The 17,447-nt window shown below is 53.6% G+C and overlaps 1 long non-coding RNA gene across 1 annotated transcript in view; it reads right to left on the reverse strand.

The window, feature by feature from the left end:
* Window positions 1-12,338, reverse strand: part of LOC142068253 (uncharacterized) — a 47,545-nt gene extending 35,207 nt beyond the window's left edge. The window contains exons 1-3 of the long non-coding RNA XR_012664243.1: window positions 12,224-12,338; window positions 10,604-10,696; window positions 9,978-10,086 (exon numbers count right to left, since the gene is read on the reverse strand). This is a non-coding gene — a long non-coding RNA (uncharacterized LOC142068253). The remainder of the gene's footprint in view (window positions 1-9,977; window positions 10,087-10,603; window positions 10,697-12,223) is intronic.
* Window positions 12,339-17,447: the final 5,109 nt, after the last annotated feature.

Consider the following 17,447-nt stretch of genomic DNA (forward strand, 5'->3'; position numbering starts at 1 on the left):
CCAACCTCCTCCTACCGCACCAACCTCCTCCTACAGCACCAACCTCCTCCTACCACGCCAACCTCCTCCCACCGCGCCAACCTCCTCCTACAGCACCAACCTCCTCTTACAGCACCAACCTCCTCCCACCGCGCCAACCTCCTCCTACAGCACCAACCTTCTCCTACAGCGCCAACCTCCTCCCACCGCGCCAACCTTCTCCCACCGCGCCAACCTCCTCCTACCGCGCCAACCTCCTCCTACCACGCCAACCTCCTCCCACCGCGCCAACCTCCTCCCAACGCGCCAACCTCCTCCTACCGTGTCAACCTCCTCCCACCACACCAACCTCCTCCCACCGCGCCAACCTCCACTTACAGCACCAACCTTCTCCTACAGCGCCAACCTCCTCCTACAGCACCAACCTCCTCCTACCGCACCAACCTCCTCCCACCGTGCCAACCTCTTCCTACAGCGCCAACCTTCTCCTACCGCGCCAACCTCGTCCTACTGCGCCAACCTCGTCCTACTGCGCCAACCTCCTCCTACTGCGCCAACCTCCTCCTACAGCACCAATCTCCTCCTACCGCGCCAATCTCCTCCCACCGCACCAACCTCCTCCCGCCGCACCAACCGCCTCCCGCCGCACCAATCTCCTCCCACCGCACCAACCTCCTCCCGCCGCGCCATCCTCCTCCCGCCGCGCCAACCTCCTCCCACCGCACCAACCTCCTCCTGCAGCACCAACCTCCTCCTGCAGCACCAACCGCCTCCCACCGCACCAACCGCCTCCCACCGCGCCAACCTCCTCCCACCGCGCCAACCTCCTCCCGCCGGGCCAACCTCCTCCCGCCGGGCCAACCTCCTCCCGCCGCGCCAACCTCCTCCTACAGCACCAACCTCCTCCTGCAGCACCAACCTCCTCCTGCAGCACCAACCGCCTCCCACCGCACCAACCTCCTCCTACCGCACCAATCTCCTCCCACTGCGCCAACCTCTTCCTACAGCACCAACCTCCTCCCACCGCGCCAACCTCCTCCTACCGCACCAACCTCCTCCTACCGCACCAACCTCCTCCTACCGCACCAACCTCCTCCTACAGCACCAACCTCCTCCCACCGCACCAACCTCTTCCTACAGCACCAACCTCCTCCCACCGCACCAACCTCCTCCTACAGCACCAACCTCCTCCTACAGCACCAACCTCCTCCTATCGCGCCAACCTCCTCCCACCGCGCCAACTTCCTCCTACAGCACCAACCTCCTCCCACCGCGCCAACCTCCTCCTACAGCACCAACCTCCTCGCACTGCGCCAACCTCCTCCTACCGCGCCAACCTCCTCCTACGGCGCCAACCTCCACCTACAGCACCAACCTTCTCCTACAGCACCAACCTTCTCCTACAGCACCAACCTCCTCCGACCGCGCCAACCTTCTCCTACCGCACCAACCTCCTCCCACCGCACCAACCTCCTCCCACCGCGCCAACCTTCTCCCACCGCACCAACCTCCTCTCACCGCACCAACCGCCTCCCGCCACACCAACCGCCTCCTACCGCACCAACCGCCTCCCACCGCACCAACGTCCTCCCACCGCACTAACCTCCTCCTACCGCGCCAACCTCCTCCCGGCGCGCCAACCTCCTCCTACAGCACCAACCTCCTCCCACCACACCAACCTCCTCCCACCGCACCAACCTCCTCCTACCGCGCCAACCTCCTCCCGCCGCGCCAAACTCCTTCCAGCGCGCCAAACTCCTCCTACAGCACCAACCTCCTCCCACCGCACCAACCTTCTCCCACCGCGCCAACCTCCTCCCACCGCGCCAACCTCCTCCCACTGCGCCAACCTCCTCCCACCGCGCCAACCTCCTCCTACCGCGCCAACCTCTTCCTACAGCGCCAACCTCCTCCCACCGCGCCAACCTCCCCCCGCCACGCCAACCTCCTCCTACCGCGCCAACCTCCTCTCGCCGCACCAACCGCCTCCCGCCGCACCAACCGCCTCCCGCAGCACCAACCGCCTCCCGCAGCACCAACCGCCTCCCACCGCGCCAACCTCCTCCTACAGCGCCAACCTCCTCCCACCGCGCCAACCTCCTCCCGCCGCGCCAACCTCCCCCCGCCGCGCCAACCTCCCCCCGCCGCGCCAACCTCCTCCTACCGCGCCAACCTCCTCTCGCCGCACCAACCGCCTCCTGCAGCACCAACCTCCTCCCACCGCGCCAACCTCCTCCCGCCGCGCCAGCCTCCTCCCGCCGCGCCAGCCTCCTCCCACCGCGCCAACCTCCTCCTACCGCGCCAACCTCCTCCCGCCGCGCCAACCTCCTCCCGCCGCGCCAACCTCCTCCTACAGCACCAACCTCCTCCTGCAGCACCAACCTCCTCCCACCGCACCAACCTCCTCCTACCGCACCAACCGCCTCCCACCGCACCAACCTCCCCCTACCGCACCAACCACCTCCTACAGCACCAACCTCCTCCCACCGCACCAACCTCTTCCTACAGCGCCAACCTCCTCCTACAGCACCAACCTCCTCCTACCGCAACAACCTCCTCCTACCGCACCAACCTCCTCCTACCGCACCAACCTCCTCCTACGGCGCCAACCTCCTCCTACGGCGCCAACCTCCACCTACAGCACACCTTCTCCTACAGCACCAACCTTCTCCTACAGCACCAACCTCCTCCTACCGCGCCAACCTTCTCCCACCGCGCCAACCTCCTCCCGCCGCACCAACCTCCTCCCGCCGCGCCGACCGCCTCCCGCCGCGCCAACCGCCTCCCGCCGCGCCAACCTCCTCCTACAGCACCATCCTCCTCCTACAGCACCAACCTCCTCCTACAGCACCAACCTCCTCCTACAGCACCAACCTCCTCCTACAGCGCCAACCTCCTCCCACCGCACCAACCTCCTCCCACCACGCCAACCTCCTCCTACAGCACCAACCTCCTCCTACCGCGCCAACCTCCTCCTACAGCGCCAACCTCCTCCTACAGCGCCAACCTCCTCCTACCGCGCCAACCTCCTCCCACCGCGCCAACCTCCTCCCACCGCACCAACCTTCTCCTACAGCACCAACCTCCTCCTACCGCGCCAACCTCCTCCCACCGCACCAACCTCCTCCTACCGTGCCAACCTCCTCCCGCCGCACCAAACTTCTCCTACAGCGCCAACCTCCACCTACCGCGCCAACCTCCTCCTACCGCGCCAACCTTCTCCTACAGCACCAACCTCCTCCTACCGCACCAACCTCCTCCCGCCGCGCCAACCTCCTCCCACCGCACCAGCCTCCTCCCGCCGCGCCAACCTCCTCCCGCCGCGCCAACCTCCTCCTGCAGCACCAACCTCCTTCCACCGCACCAACCTCCTCCTACCGCACCAACCACTTCCTACAGCACCAACCTCCTCCCGCCGGGCCAACCTCCTCCCGCCGCGCCAACCGCCTCCCACCGCACCAACCTCCTCCTACAGCGCCAACATCCTCCCGCCGCGCCAACCTCCTCCTACAGCACCAACCTCCTCGCACCGCGCCAACCTCCTCCTGCCGAGCCAACCTCCTCCTACCGTGCCAACCTCCTCCCACTGCACCAACCTTCTCCTACAGCGCCAACCTCCTCCTACAGCGCCAACCTCCTCCCACCGCGCCAACCTCCTCCCACCGCGCCAACCTCCTCCTACCGCGCCAACCTCTTCCTACAGCGCCAACCTCCTCCTACCGCACCAACCTCCTCCTACCGCGCCAACCTCCTCCTACCGCGCCAACCTCCTCCCACCGCGCCAACCTCCTCCCACCGCGCCAACCTCCTCCTACAGCACCAACCTCCTCCTACCGCACCAACCTCTTCCTACAGCACCAACCTCCTCCTACCGCACCAACCTCCTCCTACAGCACCAACCTCCTCCTACCACGCCAACCTCCTCCCACCGCGCCAACCTCCTCCTACAGCACCAACCTCCTCCCACCGCGCCAACCTCCTCTTACAGCACCAACCTCCTCCCACCGCGCCAACCTCCTCCTACAGCACCAACCTTCTCCTACAGCACCAACCTCCTCCTACCGCGCCAACCTCCTCCCACCGCGCCAACCTTCTCCCACCGCGCCAACCTCCTCCTACCGCGCCAACCTCCTCCTACCACGCCAACCTCCTCCCACCGCGCCAACCTCCTCCCAACGCGCCAACCTCCTCCTACCGTGTCAACCTCCTCCCACCACACCAACCTCCTCCCACCGCGCCAACCTCCACTTACAGACCAACCTTCTCCTACAGCGCCAACCTCCTCCTACAGCACCAACCTCCTCCTACCGCACCAACCTCCTCCCACCGTGCCAACCTCTTCCTACAGCGCCAACCTTCTCCTACCGCGCCAACCTCGTCCTACTGCGCCAACCTCGTCCTACTGCGCCAACCTCCTCCTACTGCGCCAACCTCCTCCTACTGCGCCAACCTCCTCCTACAGCACCAATCTCCTCCTACCGCGCCAATCTCCTCCCACCGCACCAACCTCCTCCCGCCGCACCAACCGCCTCCCACCGCACCAACCTCCTCCCGCCGCGCCAGCCTCCTCCCGCCGCGCCAACCTCCTCCCACCGCACCAACCTCCTCCTGCAGCACCAACCTCCTCCTGCAGCACCAACCGCCTCCCACCGCACCAACCGCCTCCCACCGCGCCAACCTCCTCCCACCGCGCCAACCTCCTCCCGCCGGGCCAACCTCCTCCCGCCGGGCCAACCTCCTCCCGCCGCGCCAACCTCCTCCTACAGCACCAACCTCCTCCTGCAGCACCAACCTCCTCCTGCAGCACCAACCTCCTCCTGCAGCACCAACCGCCTCCCACCGCACCAACCTCCTCCTACCGCACCAATCTCCTCCCACTGCGCCAACCTCTTCCTACAGCACCAACCTCCTCCCACCGCGCCAACCTCCTCCTACCGCACCAACCTCCTCCTACCGCACCAACCTCCTCCTACCGCACCAACCTCCTCCTACAGCACCAACCTCCTCCCACCGCACCAACCTCTTCCTACAGCACCAACCTCCTCCCACCGCACCAACCTCCTCCTACAGCACCAACCTCCTCCTACAGCACCAACCTCCTCCTATCGCGCCAACCTCCTCCTACAGCACCAACCTCCTCCCACCGCGCCAACCTCCTCCTACAGCACCAACCTCCTCGCACTGCGCCAACCTCCTCCTACCGCGCCAACCTCCTCCTACGGCGCCAACCTCCACCTACAGCACCAACCTTCTCCTACAGCACCAACCTTCTCCTACAGCACCAACCTCCTCCGACCGCGCCAACCTTCTCCTACCGCACCAACCTCCTCCCACCGCACCAACCTCCTCCCACCGCGCCAACCTTCTCCCACCGCACCAACCTCCTCTCACCGCACCAACCGCCTCCCGCCACACCAACCGCCTCATACCGCACCAACCGCCTCCCACCGCACCAATGTCCTCCCACCGCACTAACCTCCTCCTACCGCGCCAACCTCCTCCCGGCGCGCCAACCTCCTCCTACAGCACCAACCTCCTCCCACCACACCAACCTCCTCCCACCGCACCAACCTCCTCCTACCGCGCCAACCTCCTCCCGCCGCGCCAAACTCCTTCCAGCGCGCCAAACTCCTCCTACAGCACCAACCTCCTCCCACCGCACCAACCTTCTCCCACCGCGCCAACCTCCTCCCACCGCGCCAACCTCCTCCCACTGCGCCAACCTCCTCCCACCGCGCCAACCTCCTCCCACCGCGCCAACCTCCTCCTACCGCGCCAACCTCTTCCTACAGCGCCAACCTCCTCCCACCGCGCCAACCTCCCCCCGCCGCGCCAACCTCCTCCTACCGCGCCAACCTCCTCTCGCCGCACCAACCGCCTCCCGCCGCACCAACCGCCTCCCGCAGCACCAACCGCCTCCCGCAGCACCAACCGCCTCCCACCGCGCCAACCTCCTCCTACAGCGCCAACCTCCTCCCACCGCGCCAACCTCCTCCCGCCGCGCCAACCTCCTCTCGCCGCGCCAACCTCCCCCCGCCGCGCCAACCTCCCCCCGCCGCGCCAACCTCCTCCTACCGCGCCAACCTCCTCCTACCGCGCCAACCTCCTCTCGCCGCACCAACCGCCTCCTGCAGCACCAACCTCCTCCCACCGCGCCAACCTCCTCCCGCCGCGCCAGCCTCCTCCCGCCGCGCCAGCCTCCTCCCACCGCGCCAACCTCCTCCTACCGCGCCAACCTCCTCCTACCGCGCCAACCTCCTCCCGCCGCGCCAACCTCCTCCCGCCGCGCCAACCTCCTCCTACAGCACCAACCTCCTCCTGCAGCACCAACCTCCTCCCACCGCACCAACCTCCTCCTACCGCACCAACCGCCTCCCACCGCACCAACCTCCCCCTACCGCACCAACCACCTCCTACAGCACCAACCTCCTCCCACCGCACCAACCTCTTCCTACAGCGCCAACCTCCTCCTACAGCACCAACCTCCTCCTACCGCAACAACCGCCTCCTACCGCACCAACCTCCTCCTACCGCACCAACCTCCTCCTACGGCGCCAACCTCCTCCTACGGCGCCAACCTCCACCTACAGCACACCTTCTCCTACAGCACCAACCTTCTCCTACAGCACCAACCTCCTCCTACCGCGCCAACCTTCTCCCACCGCGCCAACCTCCTCCCGCCGCACCAACCTCCTCCCGCCGCGCCGACCGCCTCCCGCCGCGCCAACCGCCTCCCGCCGCGCCAACCTCCTCCTACAGCACCATCCTCCTCCTACAGCACCAACCTCCTCCTACAGCACCAACCTCCTCCTACAGCGCCAACCTCCTCCTACCGCACCAACCTCCTCCTACAGCGCCAACCTCCTCCTACAGCGCCAACCTCCTCCTACAGCGCCAACCTCCTCCTACCGCGCCAACCTCCTCCTACAGCGCCAACCTCCTCCTACAGCGCCAACCTCCTCCTACAGCGCCAACCTCCTCCTACCGCGCCAACCTCCTCCTACCGCGCCAACCTCCTCCTACCGCGCCAACCTCCTCCTACCGCGCCAACCTCCTCCTACAGCACCAACCTCCTCCTACAGCACCAACCTCCTCCTACAGCGCCAACGTCCTCCTACAGCGCCAACCTCCTCCCGCCGCGCCAACCTCCTCCTACCACCACACCAACCGCCTCTTCCCCCCGCACCGATCGCCTCGTAGCAGTAATTAAAAAACCTCCAAAAAGTAGAAACCAGAGACTTTTAGAGAGGCATATGTGAACTACATATCTGGCCTTTACAGAAAGAAATGGGAGGACGGGTACTTAAAAATCCTAGGATCTTTTCAAAATATGGGTCTAAATCACCCGGGGAAGACCCTATCTTTTCCATGAGCCACTTTGCTTTACTCCCCCCAGCTCCTCCACTCTGACCCCTCTTCAGGTGTCGAGCTGGGTTTTTTTTTCTTTTCAAATGCAATATTAATGAAAGGGTATATATACTGATTAAGTTAGGTCATAGAAGTTATTTGTCTAGTAGAGAGGCAGAATCCATTCCAATTCAATAAAACATAATTTCATTTTATAGTTTTTCCACTTTTATTCATGTCCCTATTGGACTCATCCTAGAATCTTTTGTAAAATTGGGTGTCTTTAGTATGAATAAACATTATAAAATTTTCTTATTCAATTCGTTACTCCGTTCTATAGCTGACAAGAGTCCTTAAAAGTTCCAGTGTTCATTTAGTAAAATACTTGGGCAATTGTATCCCAAATATTTTGTCCCTGAAATCTTGTAATGTTTCTTTCTCATGAATTTTGTTTTACTCTTTCATGGCACTGGTGAGCTTGGAAATACTGCAAAATCAGCCTTTCTTCGGGCGTTCTGGGACATTTTGCACAGAACTATCCAAGGCCAGGATGCTCAGAAGAAAACAAGATCTTTTAAAAAATGTTTTCCTGAAGCTTTATGAAACTTCAAAAAAAAAAAAAAAAGTCTGGCTCCAGATTAGTATCTTAGCAAGCTTCAAGGTTACTGTGCCCTTCCCTAATTTTTACGATTGAAAACAAAAAGAGGAAAAAAAAGCCCCATTAATTTTCCCAGGCATCAGATCAGAGCTCAAAAATATCTACCAGGCTTATTTTAAGAAAGGAACTTGGAAATGTGTAACTAAACCCACTAGAGAAATTGCCACACACACAAAAGCAGTGATTACATGGGGTATTGACTTAAAGATTTTGTAATCTCCTCTGCGCCTGTGCACGTTCTTCTCCTCTCTTATCTACATGCAGACACACAAATCAAGACTGTAAACGCTCACATAATGAAGACGCAGATGAGGGGACACGTATTTAAATGCACTGCAGAATTTAAGGGGTTTTTTAGTTCGTTTTAATATTTTTTCCTGCGTTTGCGCACAGGAGTCGAAGCCCACAGCTCTACACCCGAAGGATACGATACCAGCACGAATGACACACGGGCTGCCTGTGAAAGATGAGCGCTGGATGTTCTTCCCCGGCTGCACGAAGCCATTAAACGCCTCAGGTTAGGGACAGTGGTGCCCGCAGCTGGTGGCACACAGGGAACAGGTATAACAACTCTTGTGCAAAGCGCATGGGTCTTTCTCCCACTACTTCTTTAAAGTGATGCAAATTTAAAGCCATCGCCCTGTTTGAATGGAGTTGAGGCAGTGGAAAAGGAATTGCGGAGGTTCTGTCTCTCATTTATATTAACGTCTTTATGCCTGTATTTGAATGGTATTAGCAAATACCTAAGTATCTCTGCCACTATTTGCTAACCTAAGTAATTGCTAACAGCTCATTAATATAGTGCAGGGATTTGGGGAAGCTTTACTGATACTATCAGTGCTGTCAGAGCCTCAAATAAATGAGGTGAGCAAGAGTGGCAGCTTACAAAAAGTCAACCCAAGCCAAGAGCTGTAATAGCACAAGGAAAGACCACGACAAGAGCCACTCTACGGCAACAGCCGCTCAGCGTTAACCTTGGAACTACCGCCGTTGTGAACACGAAGTATTTCAGACAGTGCCGATGAGCTGCGCTAAGCTGGAGCGCACATTACTGCTGTTTGCTACCTTCCCTCTGAAATATTATACCAAGTCTGTTCTTTAAAAATAGTTTTCATTGTTTTCTGAGGATTAAAACACCAACAATAACAGGAAAGCGTGGATTAGCAACTCAAAATAGTCAGCTAATAAATGTGCGGTATTCTGTAAAAAAATTGACTAACTTTCAATTAAATGCATTTGGAAGTTTGTTTTACTTGATTTAATTTTCAGAATTTTACCTTTTGCAGGTAATAATTTGAAAGGACCTTTTCTATTTAATGTACCTGTGTACGTTTGCATTGGCACTCAGCAAATGTACTCTTTAAACAGGATGGTTAAAAACTTCTCCTGTACAAATGTAATTTTAAAGCAGTCTTTACTTTGCCTCCAATTAAAATACTCAAACAGGCCAAAAGTCACACGGAAACCAGGAAAAGACGGTAAATAAGTTTTGGCTGAATGACATCAATTTAAGCCTGGCTGTGTTCCAACTCAGAAAGAAAAATAAATGCAAGTCAGTAAGTTTTGAATTAGCTAATGTTTACAGGCTGAGTGTGGACAGGTTAGGACAGCGGGCTGACCTGTTGCTTCCGTTTGGAGATGCGGCTGTGGAGAGCGAACGCAAGAGTTTGCCAACCTGCCAGGCCCCAGCCACCGAAAGTGCCATTCACAGGGTTGGCTCCTGCCTCTTGTAGCCCTCCTGTGTCTCCTGTCTTGGCAGCTTTAGAGCAACAACCTACCTACTCTATGGCAGATGCAGTTTTTCTTCCAGATACCCAACTCCTTTATCCCCCCTTCACCAGTTTGCCCTACCTTAGCGGATTAAAAGCCTGATGCAGAAAAATATATCTGCAGTAAGAGGCACACCTTAGAGCAGGATGAAACTAGAAGGCACTCTCTGTATGGGAATCACAGCCAGTTCCCTATCATATGACTTGATGGGGCAGGTACTTACCTGGGACAGACGAAACTCAAGAGGTCTGGTGTTTGTCTTGTAGTCTCACTTTTTTTTCTGGCTGATTTGGATCTGGAAACGTTCCACCACCGTATGGCCACGGGCTTATCTGATTGAAGACAACAGTGCGTGGAGTGAGCAAACAGCCACACTGGGCCTTGCCTTTGTTCCTTCTCTTCTACGCTCAGTGCCTGTCCTTCTCACGGGGCACATGGAGGGTGGCTGGAGAAACACGATCCACACAAAAGTGCCTGATCACAAGACGAGGGAAGCTGGTAGGCAGGGATCACTTTGTACAGACCTGTATTTTAGGTCCGGAAACTCCCTTTTTAGACCTGACCCCTCCATGACCAAAGCACCGCAGCTCTGCTCGTTTATACCCAGTCAAGGACTATTTGGAATTCTTGGGTTTTTTTTAGCTTTAGAAAGAGCTTACTCCGAGCTATTCAGAAGCACCACAGCATCGTTAGTGGAGGCTCTAGGCTACTTTGCTGCTGAGAAGACTGAGACTTAAAAGATCTGAAATCGGTTCTTTATGTCACTAGACTTCCTATGAGACTCCTTAGTCCCAAACTCTCCAAAGCGCTACTTCTGTAAAGCAGGATTAAATACATGCTTTAATTCACCTTTTGTCTTTTGATGACTTGCAGTCTCTTTGGAAAAGCGAATGGCTCAGATCAGGACTGTCAACTCCAACCATTCAAAACCATCAGCCAGGCCTAAAAAAATAACAGAGACACCAAGAGATTAAAAAAAAAAAACAAACACCAAACCAATGCATTTGGAGTTCTTTTTATTTGCTTTCTCAGTTTTACATTGCTCAGGTTCATGTTTTCAAGCATTTCTCTAGATCCCTGAGACCTAGAAAACTGCTTTCCTTTTAATTAAAAGAATAATAACAGAAAGCTGAGACTGAACTATTCACATGACTCCAGGGATCAAGACTTCAGGGAAAGCAGTAAGTGTACTGAGACTCATCACGAAACCACATGAGCTGGCAGGCGCTCTGTGCCTCATGACTACCAGGAGCAGGCCCCAGCAAACACAGCCATTTATCATTTCTAGCTTGCTATTGTTAAAAGTGGCTCTCCCGTCTCAGAAGAAAGATGCATCTTCATATATCACAGAAGGCTTCCAGCACTGTCCTCACCGCTTGCACTGAGGAGCAATGGTTTTCAGGCCCCTAGTTTGCTGTGGCTCCAGTGGAGTCATCCCAGTGCAAATACCATTGAGGGGGCACATTGGACCGTTCAGTACCAGGATTGGAAGTAAGACCCTTCACACATCCCACCCAAAGGGACCAGAAATCACCAGGACGGTACAGCACTTCAACTTGATGATCCTAGAGGTCTTTTCTAACCTTAATGATTCTATGATTCTGTGCTCATACCTAAGAAAACGCTCAGGTACTGCTGAGAGCAGCTGAAGTATGCAGAGCAGTTTAGGTAAGTAAAATGATGTGATATGAATAAGTGCCAAGGTTTTTGAAGGAAAAAGTGTAGTTGAATCCACTGATCTATCCTGTCACACTGACTCGCGGCTGCCTATTGTCAGCAATACTGAATAAGCACTTTCAAGGCCCGTTTAATGAAGACAACATGAGAGGCAACGAAACGTGTTCAAGCATCGCAATTCCCTGTAGCCGAAGTATCCAAAGATGCTCCAGCTCATCAGTGGGGTGTGTTTTTTTTTTTTTTGCTTTTCTCATAGTTGCTTACATCAAAACAATATAAAAAACCAAGATGACCAACATCTTGCCCTGAGTCCAAACACTGTCTGTATTCTCTCACAAGGTGTGACAGCTCACTGCAAAGCTGCAGCTCAGTTTCACACAATCCCGAAGATACAGGTCTGGTCCAGAAGGTTGCCACCAGGCTGGATGGACACCTGCAGCAAACCACCCAATTTGCACATCCCAGCTTTCCCTACCTGTAAGACGGGGAAACACTAACCTCATTGACAAAGTGTTTTACGACCTACTGATGAAAAGCATTATATAAAATACAGGTATGATTAGACTGTTAAGGTCTGACTCTTATTTATAAGAAGGAGGTGTAAGAGGGTCTTAACTGCATTTGCACCTGCGCAGTGGCCCTTTGATCTTGAAAGGATAGTGTCAAAGAATATCGGGGCCACTTGCAGCCGTGTCTGTTGCTTCAGAGCCCGACTTAAAAGAAGATTAGTAAAGCCACAGATCATTTTAGAAATCTGCAGTTCAGAGGGAGTGGGGAGAATTGTATCCTCACCCTTGTGGGTAGTGACCATCTCCGAGAGGACAGCTTTTCCGAAGGCTCCAGAGCTAACCGAGGGAATAGCAGAAAGCCACCGCTGCCGTTCTCATAGGCTGAGACTCACAAGTAGCTGGAAGCAAAAGGAGGAAGTGGTTAACATAGGAAAGAAAAGGCAAACGTTACTTTGGAATCATGCATCACAGCAAGCATTTCCATGAGGAAGTCAGCAGAAGACGACACACAGCTCCTTCTCACCAGCCTCCCTTCTCGGTGGTCTCTTAAGAGCGTGCACATATGACTATTATTAGTTATCACAAGGTAAGGTACAGCGTAAACCTGCCGCTCACTCCCTCCTCAGCTACCCCTGCACACACGCTTTCATCTCAGCGTGAAAGAATGTGCTCGTTCGCTGCAGGTCAAGGTCTCTCCCTGTGCAATAAAACACGCCTGTGGGGTTTGCTGCAGAGCACCTGCCATGCACTTATTTCCACACATCTGTTCTCTTTGTTTGGACTAAGCGGGTTGGGAAATGGCTTCAGCTACCCTGCATTCGTGTGAAGCGGGGACACATCTAACTGCTCACTGTTATGCTGCTGAGGTCACGGAGAACGGGATAATTTCAAAAGGTCATTAATGTGTTTGATTTTTGACTGCTTTATATCCTTTGAAGACGTTTCTCGTATTCATCAGGAGAATACAAAATCTACATGTTGGAGGTCGGAGCAGTCTAAAGGTGTTTTGGGGGCAGTTCTTTGAAAGGATCAAGGCCTGAAAAAGCTAAAGGCAGCTACTGAAACTGAACAGCAAACCCCACATGTCTTTTGAGACAGTAGACGGGGCCAAGAAGATGTCTTAGGCTACAGAGGAGCTGCAGCTGCTATAAAAGCCAAGGCTGTTTATAGTATGAAGTCTTTATCACATAAGGATGTTAATTGGGGTGAAAAGAGGCTGCTGTGCTAGACATGGCTCCTTGATATAGACACAATTGTACTTGTAGGGCTTGTTTTACTCAAGCAGAAGGTACCTTTACTCTGCTGGTCCAAAGCACAGCTTGGCTGGTGGATAGCTCTGTCCACACTGGGAGCTCTTTGTCAGTAACTACATCAAGTTCCCTCTGCCAGGAAAAATCTCCTGCTGCAGAGGTAGCTCAGGTCGGACAGTTGCTTCTTTGTTCATATTCTTGCCTCAAGCAAAGAGGTAAGATGGCTCAGTAAAATGTTCTCTATGTTCTCTACGTGTGTGGGAAGCAATTGGAGTCCTTTAGACTGGAGACACCATGACAGGTCATCCAGGTAAAATAGTTCTGCTTCCCCTTTCTTGTTTGCCAGAGAAAAGCTGCCTGTCTTGCCAGCTCTCCCCGAACTCCCCGTGAGGGAAAGGACTTGAGCTGAAAGGCCTGATTGTGGCAGAGTCGGCAGGACAGCAGGCAGGGCAGGCAGGTGCGAGACCTTCCATGGGCAATGCGGGGGTGAAGGAGGGTGAGGACGGGCAGAGACGAAGCTCAGTTCATGGAGGTCCAAGGTGTCGAACCATTCTTGTCGTGCACAGACATCGCCTTGCACAGCTCTAACACAGCCTAGTAGGTCTCCCCAGAGCCTTGGGTGGTGCCTCCTTCCTCCTAAAAGCCAGCTCTAAGAATTGAGCCACTCTTTGCCCTCGTGCACAGCAAGCAGAGCCCCGGATGGATGCCAGCCAGCAAAGAATCGTGTTAGATACCACGTCGCGGTAATCCATACAGGATTCCTCTGGCCTTTGGCAAAATTGAGCCACACCTCGCCTACAAACAACACAACAAACAACACCTTGAAAAAACAGGAACTAAGACCACAGTGCTTAATTCACAATGATCTGCATTGTCACTCGTGGTGTACAGACGGAGAACATTAAACACCTCGTACGTGTGCACATAATTGCACAACACGTGGCACAGCCAGCATCGGGGCTGCATGTTTTCTGAGAAGCATTAACCTTCAAAAAGTCACCCTAAATCATGTTAAGAAGCTAAGAGAAGCTAGTGGTTCTTGAGATATATATCGACTTCAATTAACTACCTACTGCCTGCATTAGCTTGCTACTGTATATATGACATCACATTGGTGCTGGAGAATTAAGCAAAATGCAACTCACAAAGAGGGACGTAGAAGGAAGATGAAGTAATCATTTTTTGTCTTATATTTTGAAGAAAAGGGAAGTAAAGAAGGAAGCAACATACTTGTAACATACCGTATATGTCTATAATCTTCTCCAAGGCAAAAAGGGTGACAGAAATGTAAAAAGTTTGTAATGAGGTTTCATTAGTCAGAATCAGATGACAGTCTGTGATTTGATTAGAGCCACACCAAAAATAACTCAGCTGGTGCTAAATCAGTTTTGATCACAGTTTAGGCGAAGGAATTCTACTTTATATCAAACCCTTTCAACACAAAAGTAGCCAAGTGCTGCACATAAGCTGAGGGGCAGGTAACTAATAGCTAGAAGGGAGGTAACTTTTCCAAACACTCTGAACAGGTCTAAAGCACCCGCCTGATTATATCCTTCCACAGAAACCCAGGAAATCAGGAGGACAAAACTTTGAAGACAGATAGCTGAGGAAAAGAAGCCTAATTCACTTTGGGAATGTGTGAGACAACAGAGGCAAGCGCAAGAAAGAGCTTTATGTAAAGAGTAGGTTTTAAAGAGGAACTGTTGAGCTGATCCAAGGGCCCTGGAAAGCAATAGAAGGTCTTCTGTTGACTTCCATGGGTTTTGGATCAGCTCTGGAAATGGAGGGGAAGGGCCTGGGGCTGGCACGGAGAGGCAGGTTGTGGGGAGACTGGAATGCAGCTGCGAATAGACGGAGGAAGCAAACAGGAGCGTAGGGCTGGAACGCAGATGCAAAAGCCACATGGTTTGGTTTGTATGTCAGAGAAAAATAACCTGCAGGCTGGCTTGGGTTAAAGCTCGGGGAAAAAAGAAAATGGAGGTCAGCGGAAGGCAGGTTACTATTTGAGCTGAACCAACAGACCTGTGGTTGGTTTGATGGCAGCTGCATGTGAAATAGCCCATTCCTCCCCTGAACGTGCTCCCAGGAGGAACAGGATGCAGTCGCTGTGCTGACACTGTCCCAGGGTTAGATGGGGGGAAAGCAGAAGAGGACAAATGGACATGGAAGTTATTAAATGTTGAGACAAACTGGTCATCCAGTTTTACCACCGCCCGCCCCCAAGTATGAAAACTTCTGTCTCAGACATTGCACAATTGTTAAGGGGTTTCAAAAAGTCAGAAGCAGCTTTCCTGTCAGCTGAGACCTCACAGATACCTCTTTGACCACCTCTGGGGGAAGAAGCTACAAACATGCTGTTACAGAATCAGTGAAGCAAGGGCAAAACCATCAAATGCTTCCCAGCTCACAAAAGGAAATGACATCCAATTCCCTTTCAAGTCTCCCCAAGACCTTCACCACATCCCATTCCCTTCTTAACGCCGGCTCTTTGTTGGGGTCTTGTGTCTACTCATAAGTAACCCCCTTACATACTGTTTGAAAGTACACCTTATTAAGTACATTAGCTTGGGAGATTGGTGGGGTCGTACATGGTTTTGAAGTGCGTCACGCAGAGAGAGTGAGCTGAGATAAATGCTTGGATAGCAGCCACTCATTTTTAAAACCAGTTGTTCACAGTTATTTTTCTTATTTATTTTTGTAATGCAAAGATGTAGTCCAAGAATGCACTGCTTATTTCCATTCACGTAGCATTTAAAATACTAAATTGTCTACCTTTTAGGCTAAGCTTTACCTTTACAGAACTAAAAAGACATCGACATAAATTAAATGACCCAGCTCCCCTCTGATGCTCGCTTTGACTGAAATGAACACCTCGACAGGGACACATCCAAATCCTTCACAACTACGCTTCATGAACTCTTTGCCTGAAGTGCTCTTTCATAACCTGGGATGGCGACACAGTTTGGCGTGGTATGTGACTTTTCTTACAGAAAATAAGCTCGCTCTGTCTCCAAGCTATAACGTCCCAAAGAAGTTGCTACCAAGAAGCATTCCTGTCCCAGGAGTGTCAGGTTGCAGCTCTGTCCTGGGAAGGCTCAGCTCCCAAGGCATGCAGCGAGACAGAAGGACCATCTAGAAAGGTGCCCTTTATCAGAGCACAGTGCTAGCTAAAATTAGTGGTGTTACGATAGCAGGTGGGAGATTAATATTGATCCAGGTTATGATAACGTTGCTGCAGCTCACCAGGACTCCTGGGCTCCAGTCCTGCAGCTGAGAAGAGGTTTGAGGGTAGTTACCAGGACCCTGGCACACAGATGCCCTTTTCCTCTCTCAGGCCCTCTTCCCGCCACTAAATCCTGCTCCAGGGGCTCTCAAACACTTGCAGACACCGTTCAAGCCCACCATTACTCATGAAGAACGCAGTGTTTGCACTAGCACATCTTGGAGCAGGCTTGGAGGCCAGACAATATGTCTGGTCTACACTTAGTCCTATGAAGAAGTATTTTACACTTCCATATCCCCTGTAAAAACATCTTGCTTCTACCAAAGCAGAGCACGCTCTTCAACAGACCAGAATAAATTATTTGTAAAATGTAAACGCTGGAGGAAGACCCGAGCGCTAAGCGTCCAGAAAAGCTGCACGTAGGGTTTGCATGTGCCTCCAGCCCGGCGTCTCTCAGAGCAACTGAAGCCAAAGCAACATGCCTGGGCTGCCCTGCTCTCACAGGGGACGAGATGAAGTTATTCTGCACTCAGCCTCCATCACGTACCCCACCGCGAAGCGGCGCGAAGGGATGCGAAGCTTTCCTGCTTCTGTTCAGCAGCGGTTTACGTCCGTTTTAAAATCGCTTTGCCTCACTGTAAATGGCTAAACAAAATAAGGACACACAGATAATCAGGCTCATCGTAGAATCGAGTTTTACTATTAAGTTACCAGTTCTGCGCCGAAGCTGATCATTGCAATCATATTGCACAAAAGTTGTTTTTAATTAGTACCATTTCTATCCTTAAAGAAAGCTCAGAGCCCATTTGTTGGTAGCTCCCCATCTGTCCCAGATGTCTGGAGATTCAGCAAAATCTAAGGGGAGGGTATTTACAATTTCAGCGCTGAATGTTCAATTGATTCAAAGTTTCAAATTGTTCAATTGTTCAAATTGTTGAAGATTCCAATGTCCAAAAAATCAGAACTTTTCAACACACACCTGAGACTTGAGGGAGAAATATTAATCCAATAAAACTTGTATTAGAAGTGTAAAC

The sequence above is a fragment of the Phalacrocorax aristotelis genome, chromosome 24 (genome assembly GCF_949628215.1).
Source record: "Phalacrocorax aristotelis chromosome 24, bGulAri2.1, whole genome shotgun sequence".
Taxonomy (NCBI): domain Eukaryota; kingdom Metazoa; phylum Chordata; class Aves; order Suliformes; family Phalacrocoracidae; genus Phalacrocorax; species Phalacrocorax aristotelis.